Raw genomic sequence first — 16123 nt, forward strand, 5'->3', positions numbered from 1 at the left:
GTATACAGCTGGGTTTCAGTTAAGTAATGTTGTTTCAAGCACAAGCAAATATGCCACGTGGTCTCTCATGCATCCCACATTAGTTCTGCCAGCCTTATGAAGCTGTTGGTTGTCTGTGGTGCCTCTAGTGACTCCGACTCCCTAGACATCTGGATTTCATCTCCCATGGCTGGTGAGCTTCAGGCTCCACTGACTACATTGACCTGCCTTCTCTCGTATGCTCAGAGCTTCAAGACCTATAGATTTAAAGACATTCAGCTTCAGGTTTGCCATTCTTGAACTGAACAGTGTCCCAAAGAGTTTAACCAGAGGCAAATGCTGAAACACCCATTAGAGCTACTCATTCACCCAAGAGAAAAAAGTGTTTTATCAAATATTATCAACAATTTAAGGAAGACTGTACTGGCTAGATTGGATGGGGTTTTGTCTTGAAATATTTCTTGCCACTTAGTCTGTTAAAAGCAGTAAAACTTGAATCTGTAACGGAACCTATAGTTTTCTCTGCCCTGAGACATTGGATGGTTTATTTCAAGAATTTGTCAAAGAAGCCTATCAAAGGAGAATTACTATTTTTTAAAAAGGTACTTGCTATTGCTTTATTATTTGAAGAGCTGTCTGGAAAATTTCACTAAATTAAACTGGAAAATAAATAGTATAGCAATTTTCACTACATTTTCTCAGTTCTTGGAATGGTTATAATTATTCCTTCAGAGAAAGCTCCTAGGGACCAAAATCTATTGCCTGTGTACAAAATCAGGCAAACAGTCCCAAACTCTAAAAATTTACAACCTGAATAAAATCCTAATCCAGAAACCCATTTACTCATTCGTTTTACAGTAAGTGTTTAAATAGCCAGGGCCTCTTAAAATCATGCTTCAACAGATGAGCTGTGTGGATGTAAAATATGCTTGTCACTTTCTGACTTTTGCCAGAATTTCCATAACTTATATAGACACAGAGCTTAGGAGCATAAGAGCTGAAATTCCAAGCAGTATTTTTATACATACACATATACATATTCTCTGTGTGTGTGTGTAATATATGTATAGATCTGTGTATAAATATGTATTCATGCACAGATGTGTATCCAATTGCAACGCTTGCACTACTGCTGGGAATCTTAGTCACTTCTGTGAACTGGAAAGGTCACTTGAGCTGTATGAATTCAGAGAACTTGCTCTGGGGAGAGAGTCTGGAAGTGTCAGCCCATATAGCTGTCCAAGTATGGGAAAATAATTCTGGATTTTATTTTTTTTTTTAATAGGGATGAGCCTGAAGAGCAAAAGATAGAGCCAAAGTAGCAGAGTTTGAAAGTGAGTTATAAATTGATTTCTCAATAGAGAAACAGTCATTTGTCATTTGGAAGGACAATCAGGAGGGTCCAATCATAATACTGGGTAGGAGCCATTCTCAGTCTTTCATGCCCAATAAGGCCATTCATTAAAATACTTGACAGCATTGTACTACATGCCTCTCTTTTGCATTGCTCTTACTGACTCAGAAAGCTACAGGGGTCAGCTGAGTGGACAGAGAACAGTACCAGTTTGAATTTTTGAATTATTTTCTGGGTGACCCTTCATCCTTCTCTCCCATGTCAATGTCCATGTTTGATGACTCTTTCAGGTCCTCAGTGAAATTTACACTGGTTACACAGGACTGCAGATCAAATCACAGATCCCCACCTTTTGTGTCAGGGACTCTCAGCTACATTTGACCCAAGCTATGACATTTGTAGAATTAGTGAGCCATGATTACAGGAGCCTCCCCGCTCACTCATCTCTACCCAATGCCAGCTGTATAGCCCCAGAGGGAAGGAGATCAAAGGGAAATATATTCTCACTTTGGGAAAAGTATTGCAGATGTCAGGAAATTCTTTTCACTGTCTGATGGAGTACAGGAGAAAGAGCAAAGTGGGTGGTGCTCTGTTGACACTGCCTGTCCCTTAACAGTGTTAGCACAGACTGATGTTAGAGGGGACACTGAGTATGTAGTTTAACTTTAGTTGACATTTAATGCTCCAGGGCATTTACCTGCTGATGGATAACCAGGGTAGTTGTAATGTGCTTATTTACAAGGCACTGAATGCAGTACCGTAATCTCCTTTAAGGAATATTTGTTCTATTTTCTTCTTGTATTTTGTTTCCAATTCCTCAAGATGTAGTGGTTGCTCTTGGCAACGTTCTTCAGATTCTTCCCAAAATTTATGAGGACAAAATGGCACATTTGAGGAAAAGCCAGTTTGCAAATTAAACAATCCACTTCCATTCAGTGGCAACGTCAGAACCATAGGTCTTTTGCCTTGGTAGTTTCCTGAGATTACTGTCATCTATTACCAAAGCTAGTGGACCTTGCAGCAAAAAACCCAGCATGCCCCACTCCCAGGACAACCCATCTCTTAGCACATCCTGGGATGTGCACAGTCCTGCTACTCAGAAAACAAGAACTATTTCATCAAAATATTTGAAATTATCCTCTTTGAAGTTAACCACCTAACAAAAAAAAAAAAATCAACAAAAATATTTTATTTATTTTATCTTCATTCCAGACTAATTTGAAATCTGTTACCACATACTTCAAAAAATATTTTTAATGAATATCAGCTCTATAGAAGCATTCACAGAAATTTTTATCTAACATTCCTGAGTGGATGACCCACAACTGAATAATGTTTCAGTGGCCCCCAGGTAGTTTAATAAAAACAGGAAAGCAAAATAGGCACAAAACTTCACAATGGGGAAAAACAACAGTGAGAAAGATGAAGGAAAAAAATCAGTTATTCTAAATAAATCCTTAACCCCATCTGCGCAGTATTTAATTATAGGAAAGTAAGAAAATCAAACCCTTTAGACACCAATATTTTCAGGCAATTGACACATCTTGGCATTAACACAATCATATTACAGTGAAATAGAATACCTAAGTCCGAAAAACCTTGGCTGTAAAACCAGATTTTCCTGAAGATGGATGAATGTGGAAGAAAAGAAATAGTATTTGCTTACAGACTGAAGTACCAATTAGGCAAAACTATATGCAAAATATGCCACACTGGTCAAAAAACATGTCACTTAAATTTAAGTTGCTGAAAAGAAAAATCACTTGGCGAAAACAATGTGATAAAGAAGTTATTTGAATCAAGATTCCACCAATTCAAGTTAATAAGGGGTTAACTCCTGGTTTAGTTTTTTTAAAGAAATTTTACAAACAGTGTTGGCTTGAAAAAAGGCACATACTCACAGTGCCAGTTACAGACATTCATACTTGTCAAGAAGGAAATGGAAACTTTCCTAGTAAAAGATATACAGTGGTGGGGCTAATGTTCTGATTTTGATCTTGTATGTTAAGATTAAAGGGTATTGTTGTGGCATGGCCATCGTTTAGTCTTTGCTGGCAGTACAGTACATCTTCACCCTCTTGATTTTGAAGTCTATTATCTTTTTAACCCCTTTTATTTTAAGAGGGATCTGAGTGCTTTTGTTGTTGAGCAGACACAGGTGAATTTATCACCCGTCAGCTTGCCAAAGGTTTTACCAACCTGCCTGCTCAGAGTTTGATCAACCAGACAGGGATTAAGTAAGAACTAATTAATAAACTATTTTATCCCTAATTTCTTAATTTTTAAGATGGAAGTTGACAAATTGAATCAGTTGACTAAAAAACAGCTGTTATTTAAGTAAATGCAGTTAAATGAATACCCTAAATTTTACTCCAAAGAAAGATTATTTTCTCAGCTCCATATCCGAACCACTTAAAACTCTGTATTTGAAGTTTAAAGCTGACAAAGAAGCAGGAGGGGAAATACTGCTCAAATAAAAACTGGACTCCAAGAGAGTTTAGGGTGAAGTTCCTGAAAGCACTTCCTCATTACCTAATAGGGATGTTACCACTTCTCCAGGAAGAGTGACACTGAGCATTTCTGAACCCTCAGAGATGTCCTTCTCATCTCAGGTGGGCTGTGTCCTGTGCAGTTTCACAGCAGTACCCACCACAGGGATGGATATGTCAAAGCTTGTTGCCTTCACTGTTGTAGTAAAGAGAGTCTATAGTGGTTAAGACACCTAGCCCGGCTGTGGGTGTAACACATCAGCCCTCTGGCTTATGGGCTGCTTTGCTCTTTGCTAGCTGACTTCAAGACAGGAGCATGGCTTCCCAGAGCCAGCCCCTCTACCTGCTACCTGTCCAAGGGGATGTTTGAGCTCTGCTCCCAGCCTGTCCCAGCAGGGTGGGGCAGCATGGTCACAGATCCAGCTGGAAGAATTTGCAGTGCTTTGCTTCCCTGGGACCCCATGGGAGCATACTGCAGCCTATCACCACAATTCCCTCCTGCAGAACCTCCCCTGCCTCCTCAGAGCACTGAGTGTTCTCGCCCCAGATTAAGGTATCAGGTTCACAACAACATTTGAACTTGAGCTGCTGACCCAAGTTAAAACTAAACAACCTGCTGTTCACAACTCTTTGAAAACAGGTTAGTGAACCTAGATTAAGAAGATACCTTTTTTTCCTGTACTAGTAAAGGCAGAGTTCCAAAGATGCTCTCTCATTTGTTTTGGTGGTGTGGTCTTACCAGGTTTTATATACATAGCACCATTCTGTTCCTTTTCCACCCTAAAGCAAATGAGGAAGGCCATTTCTGTTCAAAGTGAGTGTACATTTGTGTGAGATGTTTTAGTAACAGCAGCCTTGGAAGGTAAGGGCAACATGCCCAGATCTATTTACAGAGGGGGCTGAGGATGTTACATGTATTTACATATCATTATTGTAATAGGGAAGAGTAACTTTCCATACCTCTGAGCACTTCTCTTGCATCCAAAATCGAAAAAGACAGATCAAATGAGGAGTCTGTCAGGAAAATAAACGTCTCATATAAAGGACATATAAACTCAGGGAAAGATATGACCAAAAACCCAGGCGTGGCAAAAAAAAAGCTTATTTAAAATTACATCCATAATTGTAACAGTTCCCCTTGTTTATGCATTTGGCTTCTAGAGGAGATATTGTTATGAAATTAAGGTGAACATATTACGCTGTTCCAAATGATCATCTTTATGTTTTTCAATACAATGTAGGGTAATTTACTTAAATGTAGGGTAGTTCTCTTAAATGTGAACTTCTGAAGTTTCATACTGTAAGAGAATCAGATATAAGGAGAAAAAGTAAATTTGTCCAGGCTTGGCTTTAAGTACCCCAACCCCCTTCCCCCAATTCAAGGACATGTAAATTAATCACAAAGCAATCTCCTCTGAGACTGTTCTTGCTGGAGAGGGGGACAGGCAGTAACAAGAGCCCTGCTCCTCAGCTGGAAGACATCGGGAAGCAAAGGAAACACAGAACTGGTCTAAGGCAGGAGGGTTGGCTGGGGGAGCAATTACTGGGCACTGCCAGTGCAGTGGGCAGTGACAGCTGTTTTAAAAACATGCAGAGGATTGTATAGGACATGGATAAGAAACATCAGATTAACAAGAACTGACTTATATCTGTAACTGGTCTTATTCATGCAAACATTGGTCATGTTGCAGGAGGAAATGCTCTAAGGTCTGGCCTCAAGTTCTCAGTGTCAAAGTTAATGGTGCCAAGCTCCAAGAACACTTTAACAGCCAAACTTAATTGCAAATATGTACTTTTGCCAGGTCCCAATAGCAATTAAAGGGAGGGAATTAAGTTCAGTCTCTCTGAGGGCCCTTTTCCAAGGGTTTTCTTAGATGAAACCTCCACAGCTCCCCTGTACGAGGGCTTCCTCTCAGTCCCTGGGAACAACTGCAAAAGGAGCAGACAGAAAAGGTTCATGACAGCCCTAACCATATTTATGGGCAATGAAACATGCAAAATCCAGCTGGCATGTCAGGACGGTGATCAGCAGCTCAGTTAAAAGTATTAGTTATTGAGTTTGGTGAGGTCCAGGAGGCTTAGTCACGCAGCAGCTTAGTCAGCTCTGAGTCGCTTCAGCCTGTCCCAGACCCAGAGGGGTCAGGATCATTATGTGGAGAAATTCAGAGCCTGCAAGATGGTCTCCTCTCACTGAAAGTCTCAGTCATATTGTCTCACCTATATGCTCCATCCAGCACCTAGGTGGTAAGCATCACTCGGACAAGTGACAGAGATCCAGGCCTATTTTCCCACATAGCCTACAAGTATAAACAACTGAAAATGGAAAGTTTTCAATTGAAACAAGAATACACCACATGCCATGGTGAGCTGCACTTACATTTGACCAAGCGTTCTATCCTGTGATTGAACTGTACCATTTTCACATAGATATGTGTTTCCCGACAAACAGTCTCTGTTCCTTTTGGAAAGGATACTGTAACTTGCCAAATACAGCTACAACTACTTTCCCAAAAAGTAGTTTTGTTCAATCCCTCGCCACAGGTCTTTGGCTGTTTCAAAACAGCTGCTGTGGCATAAGCTCACATCTTTCCATGGCCATACAAATTACTGAGTAGCTTATTAAGCTTAAAATAGGATCCAGAGTAATTTAGAGAGCATATGAGCTTGCTTCAATACACAGAATGTGGCTGCAGTGTTGATTGATTGACACTTTTCTACAAGCCTTTGTTTTTCGGAGAGAACAAATGTGTTTCTACAAATGCAGTGGAGGGGGATTAGCTCTGAAATCCACCACTGCTGCCTTTTGTCTTTCAGCCCTTCCATGGCGTAACAAAGAGAGCTGTCACTGTTCTGTTAGTTACAGTTCTCTCTCTGGTCTTACGTACATAAATCCCTAATCTCGTATGTAAAAGCAGTGGTACACAGTAGGCAAAAATCTTCTTTAGAGACGCCTTATGGAAGGTTTGGATTACAGCCCGGTTAGAACATTTAATAACAGCAGCAGCGTTCCCAAATTCCTTTTTCAGAGTTTGCACAACCAGTAAATGAAGCTTTAAACTCACACTGAAAATTGATACAATTTGTTTGTTGATATAGTTACCGTCATCTGCAGTTGTATAATTTATTATCACCTACTGCTGTTGGGGATAATAAAAGAGTGAGTGGGTTTTGAGATGTGAGTAAAACATGAGCACAAAATCTCCACTGGAAATACTGAGTCACTTAATAAACATGTAGACCACAAATTCATTGTACATTTTTCATTACACAGGTTACAGATGGGCCTGAAATAGAGGAGTCTGCTTAGGTTTGTGTGCACATCTGCTCAAGCAGGGAGGAAGGGAGTCCAGCTCTGGATGTCACTTCAGCCCATCTCCAAAGACAGACGCCAGAGGAAAAACTTGGATGCAACAGAGTGAACTGGAGCCACCTCCAGGCCCATCAGCATGCAGTTTTGTAGGTTTTGGGTAATCTCCAATGTAAATATTGTTAAAGATGTTGTTGAAGAAATAGTGATCAGGGGTGTCCATATTCTTATAAGCAGCAGATAAGACATCAGAGATACCACAGCTTCTTTTTGACAGCAGCAGCAGCTGGCCCACACAGCCTGGCTTCCTGGTAAGCAGTACAGGCAGGGGCAGAGTCCAGGTATGCCCACAAGGTGCTCTTAGTCATGTACATGTGGCAGTGCAATAGAAGCTGACCCTCAGCTCCAAGGGACTGATCCTGCCCTGAAGGTAGAGCCTGGGCAGCACTCACTCCCAACCCAAGAGTCAGACCAGAAGTTAGAACTGCTAAGTTCAGCATTCATTTTAGACCCCTGGGAGGAGAGAAGCATCTGCAGAGAGAAATGCAGGGGATGTAAGCACACTGGTGGGTGCACAGCTGTAGGGAACAGAGACAAGCTGGTCTTAGAAAGTGGCTCTGAAGCAGGTTCTGCCTCAGAGCTTTAGCCAGACAAACAAGGGCAATGCTTCTTCTTACCTGGTGCACTTGCCTAACCCAAAACAAGCAGCACAACCTGTCTTTTCCAGGCTGGAAACTTGCTCACCTGCTTGGGGGCGGGGGAAGAAACCAAACCTTTGAAGATTAGATGTAGCTCTGCCAAGTAATGACACCTGTCATAACATGAATAAACTACTAAGAGTTTGCATTTGCCATTTGAAGTGCACTTTGTAGGAGAAATACAAGGAAATTGGTGTTCAGTATAAACCCAAATGTTAATCCTGTGTGTGTTTTGGAAAGGGGGAGGGAATAGGAGAAATGGTGGGAGTTCTATTCTAAGTAATCACCACTGTTTTGCTAATTTTTTTTCAGCCATGGACCATTCTAAGTTGTGGCTCCTAAGTGAGATAAGTAACCACTTGTAGATTTAGCCATCATGGCAGAACTGACAGAAATCAGTAAAATTCCCCCAGACTGAAGCACTTATTTGCTTTTTCATAGTTTTGCTGCTGTATTAAAAAGGCCAATTATTGATGATTTCCAGCAAAAGCTCTGCAGTCACATTTTTGTTCATTGCATAAGCCTTTAGATGTAACTCGATCATTAAATGTCTTTTATTGTTCTTTTTATTTCTACTTTTTTTTTCTGCGAATGGTTGTGCAGTGCTGCAGTTCAAATGTCTAGAAAGGCTGTAATTTCTTTGGATCATCATAACTCTGTTGTAATAAAATGGGCAAAATGCTTAATAGCAACCTTAGTACTCTTTTTGCAGTCATGGTTTGACATTTAGATGAATGCTAACCCAGCTTACAAACATGAGAGCATTCAAGCTCAGGTGCCAAGGCATGGCCATGCACTCCATCTGCGATCCCTTTGTGCAGCTGTCAGGGTGCCTACAAAATGCCAGACAAAAAGATAGGACCACCGTCTTACCCAGGAATCACATTACAGGCATTTATATTTTCTCTGCATTTTACACGCTTCCCCACCTCTTGAAAAGCCACTGTACTCACTTGCAGTTGACAACACATCCATCCAAATTCAATCCTACAGCAGTTTCCTAGGTAACTGGCACAGAAACCCTCTACATAGCAGAACAAGCCAAAATACCCGTTAGCGTTTCCACTTCTTTTCAATCCTTTTGGAACACGAAAAGATACAAAAAACCCACCACAAAAGCATTTAAAAAACCCAACCCCAAAACTAAACCAAACCAACCAACAAGAAGAAAGCCAATGACAAGGTAAGTTCAACCACTCTGTTTAACCTTCATCCAGGGACTTCTGCATCTGCTAAATATTAGCTCAAATCTGGAGACAAGACCAATTTAATGTCTGAAATTATTTCTCAAGGGTTGGAATTCTTTGGGTTGTCTTCAGAGATCACAAAGATCTTTCTAGGCTCTGACTCACACCAGTAATGTGGACAGATACTTCTGAATCATGCTGGGAGCTAACAATTTGTGTCTCTGCTCTCCTAGGCCCTCTTAGCGTAGCCAGTTTCCAGTGGGACTTTACAAGGGCTGCGAGGCAAGGACCATTAACTCCAGTCTCTTAGTGTACTTCCAAGGAGGTGTTTCCTCAGATTGCCTTGTAACATCCTTCGGTTCAATACTCGCCTGGGATCATGCCAGCTCTCATCTCTAGTGCTCTGCACGTGGCTGCAGCTCACATACCAAGGGTTCCTCTGTCCACCTCAAGAGAGAGACTCTGCAGTCCCCACTCTGGGACTGCTGTCTAGAGGCTCTAGAGGAGGAAGAGCAATGAGGGAAGGGGCAGAGGCCAGCAAGTGCATCTGGTTCGGCAGCACAGCTGTGGTTGCGGCACCTGTGGTGGGGCAGAATACATTTCCTTGTTTTGTGTGCAAGAGAAAGCAAATTCTTGCCTTCGCCTAATATCCACGTGTTGCATTTAAGCAAATACATTTCCTTGTTTTGTGTGCAAGAGAAAGCAAATTCTTGCCTTCGCCTAATATCCACGTGTTGCATTTAAGCAAATACATTTCCTTGTTATGTGTGCAAGAGAAAGCAAATTCTTGCCTTCGCCTAATATCCACATGTTGCATTTAAGCACTGGGAAAAAAAGCTGCAGCCTGAAGCCACAGGATCATAGAAGAGATTGGGCTGCAAAGCTACACTGACAGCCCTTCCTAGCACTAGCATGCACACACACATAGAGCTGATCCCTACAAAAAGGTAATTAAGGTGAGGGGGAAACCTGGGAGTGGCTCGAATAAAATACCCTAAAGGGGAGGAGTGGGCTTAGGAATGTGCATCTGAAGGGCTTGGTCCGGTGTCAACTTTTGTGAACAAGTCCTGCTGAATCTTGCTCACATACCCAGGTGAAGCCAACTCGGCAGGCTTTCACCAGCCCCATTCACAAGGAAGTAAGAGAGCTTCACAACTGGAGGCTGTAGCTTGCAGGCAAGGCCCTCCCTTCTCTGCCTGCAATTGTGATAGCTTGCTGAAGGGCAGCATGTGCACATCAGACTGGAGCATAGTTCAAAAGAAGTAAGTGTTGCCTGCAGCTGTCCTCACTTCAGAGCATGTTATAGCAGGTTGAAGGCTGCTGTAAGCTCTGCCAGTCGTTAACTAGAGGAGCTTTTCTAGCAACCAAGCATTGCCAGGACATAAGGACACACCAGCTATGTCCCCTGGAATGGCCTCTTTTCCTGGAGCTTGGGGGAAGAATTCCAAGGACACTTTCTGTTGATGTCCTGCATCTTACACAGGAGAGGGGAACTTCAAAAAATGGAAATGCAGGGTTAAGTGTATGAAGTTTAATCCTGTGACCTAGTGTGACACTGACACTGAGTCCAGCTACCCTGTCACACTAGCTAATTTGAGATATGGTAGGTTTACAATTGCAGACTTTTATGCCTGGGATCTTCTAAAGCATAAAAAGTAAGCACTTATAAAAAGCAAGCACTTCTCTCACTGCCATCTAACAGAACACTGTTGCTGAAGCTAAACAATCAGGGGGGTAGCAAAGCATGTTGTTCCTTGTTCACTCTCAGTGTTATAACAAGATGAGGATCATTCTTTTAGTTGTGCTCCCTTTTTAGATTCCCAACAGCTGGGTTAGAGTCCTAAGCCAGGGTCCTGTGTTGTTACCCCACTGAGATTTGTGTAGAGAAGCTCTAGCACGGGCCTTAGGGCTTGGCCCTTTCACAGTTGCACTGTCTGATAGCCTTCAGCTGAACTGTAAGGTTCTCTGTGCCAGGTCAGACTGAGCCCAAATCCCAGAAGAATTTAGTTTTTACTGTTTGAGGATGTTGGTGAGCTGAAGGCACGTAGACTTTAATCCATTCATTTGTCAACTTAAAGGCCACGCTAAGCTATATGGTGCTACACAAAACAGTCCTGTGCAGTTTTCTGCTTTAGGTCCTTCATGGTGCTGAGTGCTTCTTTACAGCTCGAGTCAAACTAGACCTTGCTTCCCCAAATCCAGCCTGCTTTTTTGTCCGCTCTGACGGAGCAAAATCTTTTGGTTTATGCCCTTGTTGACTTAGTTTTCTTAGATAGCAGCTAGATAAGTGGTACCTGAGTTTTCAAACCATTTTGGTTGTCAGCGGTAATATCTTCTTTTTTCTCCTTAAAGAGGTTATCATTGAAGTTTAATAATACTCCTGCACAAGGTTTCGTTGGTCACAAGAAATTCTCCTGATGTATCTGACTTGCAGCTTAATTGGAAATTTATGAAGGTGTAGCGAGGGTACAGCACAGTCCAACAATAAAAGCAGCACTTGGAAAACAAAATGAGCCCTGTCGCTGAATGACACGGTAGCCTGACATTAATCTGTCAGAGCAGCCACTGCTAATAATGCAGGAATGGGGAAAAATGGGTTTTTAAACACTCCTTAGAGGAACTACATTGATTTAAGTGAGTTCATAATCACCACTGAATCAGAGATCAGGGTGGACTGTTAAATATAACCATTATTTCTTTGTATGCTTTATGATTCCCCCTTCAGAAATTTCGACTGTTTTGAGAGCTCTTACGTGTAACCAGCACACAGGCACAGCCAGTGATCACACACCCGGTTTCACTGCACACCTAGGGAACATCCGACACTTGGGAAAAAAAAAAAAAAACACAAACCACACAGCTGTTTTTTTTTCTCTTTCTCTTCCATAAAAAGCGCGGGACAAAGGCTGACGCCCGTTCCCCACACTCCCGCCGGGCCCTCGCAGGGGCGAGGGGCGGCGCGGGCCCGGCCCCGCGCGGCGCTGCCCGCGGTCCTGCGGCGCCCCCCGGCGGCCGCGGGCGGAGCGGCGGGCGGGGCCGGGCCTGGCCTGAGGCACCGGGGTCCCGCCCGCCCGCGGCGCGCGTCGCTCACCCCCGGTACGGGGTTGTCGGCTCTTTGGCCTTTTCCGCTGCTCGCAGCCACGCGCTGCCCTCCGAGTGCGTTTCCCCGAGCAGATTCACGTCTCTACGTTGCTAAGAGTGCTTGCAAGGCCTGGGCTGGGCAGCCCGTGGCGGCGGATTTTCCATCCCGCTGCCCCTCAGCCACCCCAGGGCCGCCGGGGCTGTTGCGGCCCAGAGCCCTGCTGTGCGGCTGCGCTTCTGGAGCCGCGGATTTCCAGAAGATGCCAGCTTTTGCTCTTGCTAGGGCGTTTGCATTATGAAAATAAAAAATGAAGGGCTCATCCGCGAGCCAGGCGATGTCCTCCTGTCACAGACAGAGGCTGTCACCTCTGCCGTTGCTGCACGGATCGTTGCCTCCTTGAAAGGCAGATGAAGCCCTATGCTTTGCATAGCTGGAATGGCTGGCTGGCCTCCTGCTTTGGATGGTGTCACCAGAAGAGCCTTGCCACACTGTGTGCACTGTGTGTGTCAGGCGCCTTTTGTCACAAAAGCACTTTGGGTTCAGCTTCATTGAAATCAGTGGCCAAGTTCCATGTTCTACAGCACAGACAAAGCAAATAGAGAGTCCATAGAAATGCAGTGTGCATGAGATATGTGAGGGGAGGAAATAATGGGATTAAACCAGCCGTGAGAGCAGCCACGTACAAACTGAAGAGCCGCCCCAGAGAGGTGAGGTATTCAACAGTCTTCCTCTGACTTCCTCCATTTGCTCTCACTCTCTGAAGAAATGTAAATGTTGTCAAATCCAACAGGTATTCTTTGGAGACAAAAAGATTCAGCTCTGAGCTGGTATCACACAAAAAAATGATGGGAGAACAAGACTAAGATGAATGCTGGTGTTGGGAGGTTGCGGGGGGAGATACCCACATAAAGAACAAAGAGAAAAGGTTAAGCCCTGCCATGGTGACATCTCTGTCTCCTCCTTTACATTTTGGGGTTTGGTTTATGGAAGTATGATTTAAGAATGGCATAACAGACATCTAACAAAGAAGCCTGCATGTATAGTGGAGCTGAAACTTTATATGGATAGCACAGCAGCAATGTCTGGTGCCGCAGGAATTTAATTCTGTTCTGAGCTCCCCAACAAAAGAAAATTCGATGTGTTTCTTCCCTCTCTTTTCGTGAACATGATGAATGAAAAAGGCCTGAGGGTTGCATTATTTGTTTTTAATATGAATGGCTGGTCTGTTCCACCAATAGGCTTGGCTCTGGAGCAGAACAACTGAAAGCTGAGTCCAGTCACCAAACTCCACTAAACTTTGCCTCACAGTTTTGCAAGAGCAATGATGGAAAAGGGCAAGACGAGGGAATAAGAAAATTTCTTACATTTTTTAGAAGAGCAGATACTGTACTTCAGCTGTCTCAAAAATCTCAGGGCCTTTTTCCTACCAGATAAAAAGGAGCAAAAGAGGTCAACAAGCTACTCTCAAGCTGCCTGTGAGAAGCTTGTTGATGCTTCCTATTCCTAGCAATTACAGACTTTATGTGCCTTTTGAGACTAGGTACAGAGCAACTCAAAAGTTTATTTGTGCCATCAACTTAATTCTTCCATCCTGGTTAACTCCTAGAGAGTCATCTGTCAGAAAGTAAAACAGAATCACAGAATCAACTAGGCTGGAAAAGACCTTTGAGATCATGAAGTCCAACCTGTGACCTAACACCACTTTGTCAACTAACAGTGCATGGTATCTTTTTGACAAGCCCTGCTGTTTCCAATACCAAAGCAGTGAAGTTGGGCCAAATCCCTTGACCCTTCAGGAAGATGTGCACTGCACCTATAAGGCTTCAAGGAGTGGCACTTCTTTTTGAGGCTTTCAATCAAAAAGAGAGGGGCCAAGCAATTATGCCATAAGTTTTTCCCTGGGTCTCCCCTTTTGGTCCCCCCAGGTGAACAGAGGCACCATTTCTGTTCCTTCCTTCCTCCCCCTCTATGCTTCCCAAGCTTCTGCTCTGCTTTCCGTGGGGAACTGTTTCTGATTTAGCTGAAACTGTACTGGTTTACCCATCACAGAGCACCTGACTTCTTTAACATCATACATGAAGCTTTATCAGAGCTGATGCAAGAAAATCTCTTATACAACATAGAATTTGAGATTAAATATGCCCACCTTGACATCCCCTTAAAGTTAATCTCACAGGCAGTGCATGTGTCAGACCATCTGCAAAGAAAAAAGCGTGGCCAAGCTGTACATGAAAACTGCTCCATTAGAAGAAACTGCCTCTGTAGCACTGCATGTTCTCTATCTGGTTCAGAGCTGCATTCTCAGGCCTTCAAAATCCTAAAAAAGTATTACATGTTTTTTAAGAATTTATTTTTATTGTAATTGCCTTTTTTTGTGTGTGTGTGTGTGTGTGTGTTGTTTTGTCATTCCTATACACTCAAGGGTTGAAAGGTTGCTAACTTAATCTCAGACCTTGTCCGTCACTCTGGAAGAAATGTATTGTTTCTAAAACTGGAGGATGCTCCTTGTGGGCTCTCTGTTTTGCTGCAGCTTTAACAGACAGCAGTCCAAGTATAATGCTGCTGCTGGCTTTGGCTTCTAACTTTGCTCAGTCACTAATTTTTAGAAAACATTTCCCTCTAAGCTATCTCTCACTCGCTGAATTAGATTTTTTTGTTCTTACACGTTAGTGTAGTATTGCTATATTTTTTCCTCTGAGTGGACACTCTTTCTGCAGCATGCAAATACAGTTATCAAACATACTTTAAAATAAATATTTTTGGTATATACTGTAACATTTAATTGAATTGCTATTTTACAATATTTGCTGAATTTGAAATCTTAATTTTTGGTTTAAATTGCATGACAAGAGTTCTTAAAATATCTAGGATTGTCTTACTGCCCTCTGCATGAGCTTGTTCTAAATGGAATTATTATTCTGCCTTCTATAATCACTGGTCTAGCATAGACATGGGCATCTTGGTTCTGTGAAAACCTGCTGCAATGAAGCAGCCTAGGCCAGTCAGACCAGACAATGGGAAGGTGCTGGAAATGCAGAGGTGATAGTGCTGCTGTACTTCCTGAAGAGTAGGAGTCTGGAACATGAGACATCTTGTCTATTAAAAATTATTTTTATAGGTGTTGGCATAAAGGAAAACAATTTCAGCATCTTGCTTTGGCTCAGGAACTTCTATTTGGCTGCAGCTGAAATAGGGTGACAAGGTTCAATACAGAAGATATTCCTTCCTGATACTTGTCAGTGTGAAAACAGCTTTGGGAGCCAGGAGAAGATGAAATCTTTTTATGTCATTTATATCCCTGAGGACCTCAGAAATGCTTTTTGAATATTTATCTTCTGCTCTGTCTGTATTTATGCAATATCTCTGAAATGGAGAATTACACCTACCCCCATTTAATTAATCACAAAATGATGAGTGCAGAAACCCATGACTAGGTTCTCAAAGTCACACAGTATATCTCACTGATATAAATGAGAAGGAAATGTGAAAAAAAGACTTAGTCTTCACTGAAATGAATGATTTCAGACTTAGTGAAAATCCACACAGAGGGTGATACCACACAGCCTTTCACTACAGACCACTGCTTTACCATGTGGGCCAATATTGAGTTGTAACTGCATTTTGGCAGGGCTCTGAAGCTGTAGACATGTTAAAAGTAATCAGAATAAATAATTCTGAGTTGTCCAATGAGCATTCTAATAATGAGCTCCTCCTCATCACCTTTTGAAGGCAATTTTTCCAGAGGCAATCTAAAAATTTCTGTGAAATTCTTAGGTGTCACTCTTCTAGCAGTAAGCAGCTGAAACCTCCAAAAGACTTGGCTCTTGAGAATGTGGTTCTTATACTAGCAGAGGTAAACATACAGCTGTATATTTGCCTTATCTGAATTTCTGTATTGGTAAACTGCAGTCTACAGATTTTGACAGCTTTATGCCTTTTCCCTCAGTACCTTCTAAGACATTTTGACTTGACAAGGCAGAATGTATAAGGTTTTATGTCCCAGTTCAAAACTATGGCTTCAAAACAT

The 16123-nt window shown here is 42.5% G+C and overlaps 1 long non-coding RNA gene across 1 annotated transcript; it reads left to right on the forward strand.

Moving 5' to 3' along the window:
- The first annotated feature begins 12056 nt into the window (after positions 1 to 12056).
- LOC128785031 (uncharacterized) lies at positions 12057 to 14446 on the forward strand. The gene is made up of 2 exons (XR_008429735.1): positions 12057 to 12803; positions 12887 to 14446. It is a non-coding gene; the product is annotated as an uncharacterized LOC128785031 (long non-coding RNA).
- The last annotated feature ends 1677 nt before the right edge of the window (positions 14447 to 16123 follow it).

This window comes from Vidua chalybeata, chromosome 3, assembly GCF_026979565.1.
Source record: "Vidua chalybeata isolate OUT-0048 chromosome 3, bVidCha1 merged haplotype, whole genome shotgun sequence".
Taxonomy (NCBI): Eukaryota; Metazoa; Chordata; class Aves; order Passeriformes; family Viduidae; genus Vidua; species Vidua chalybeata.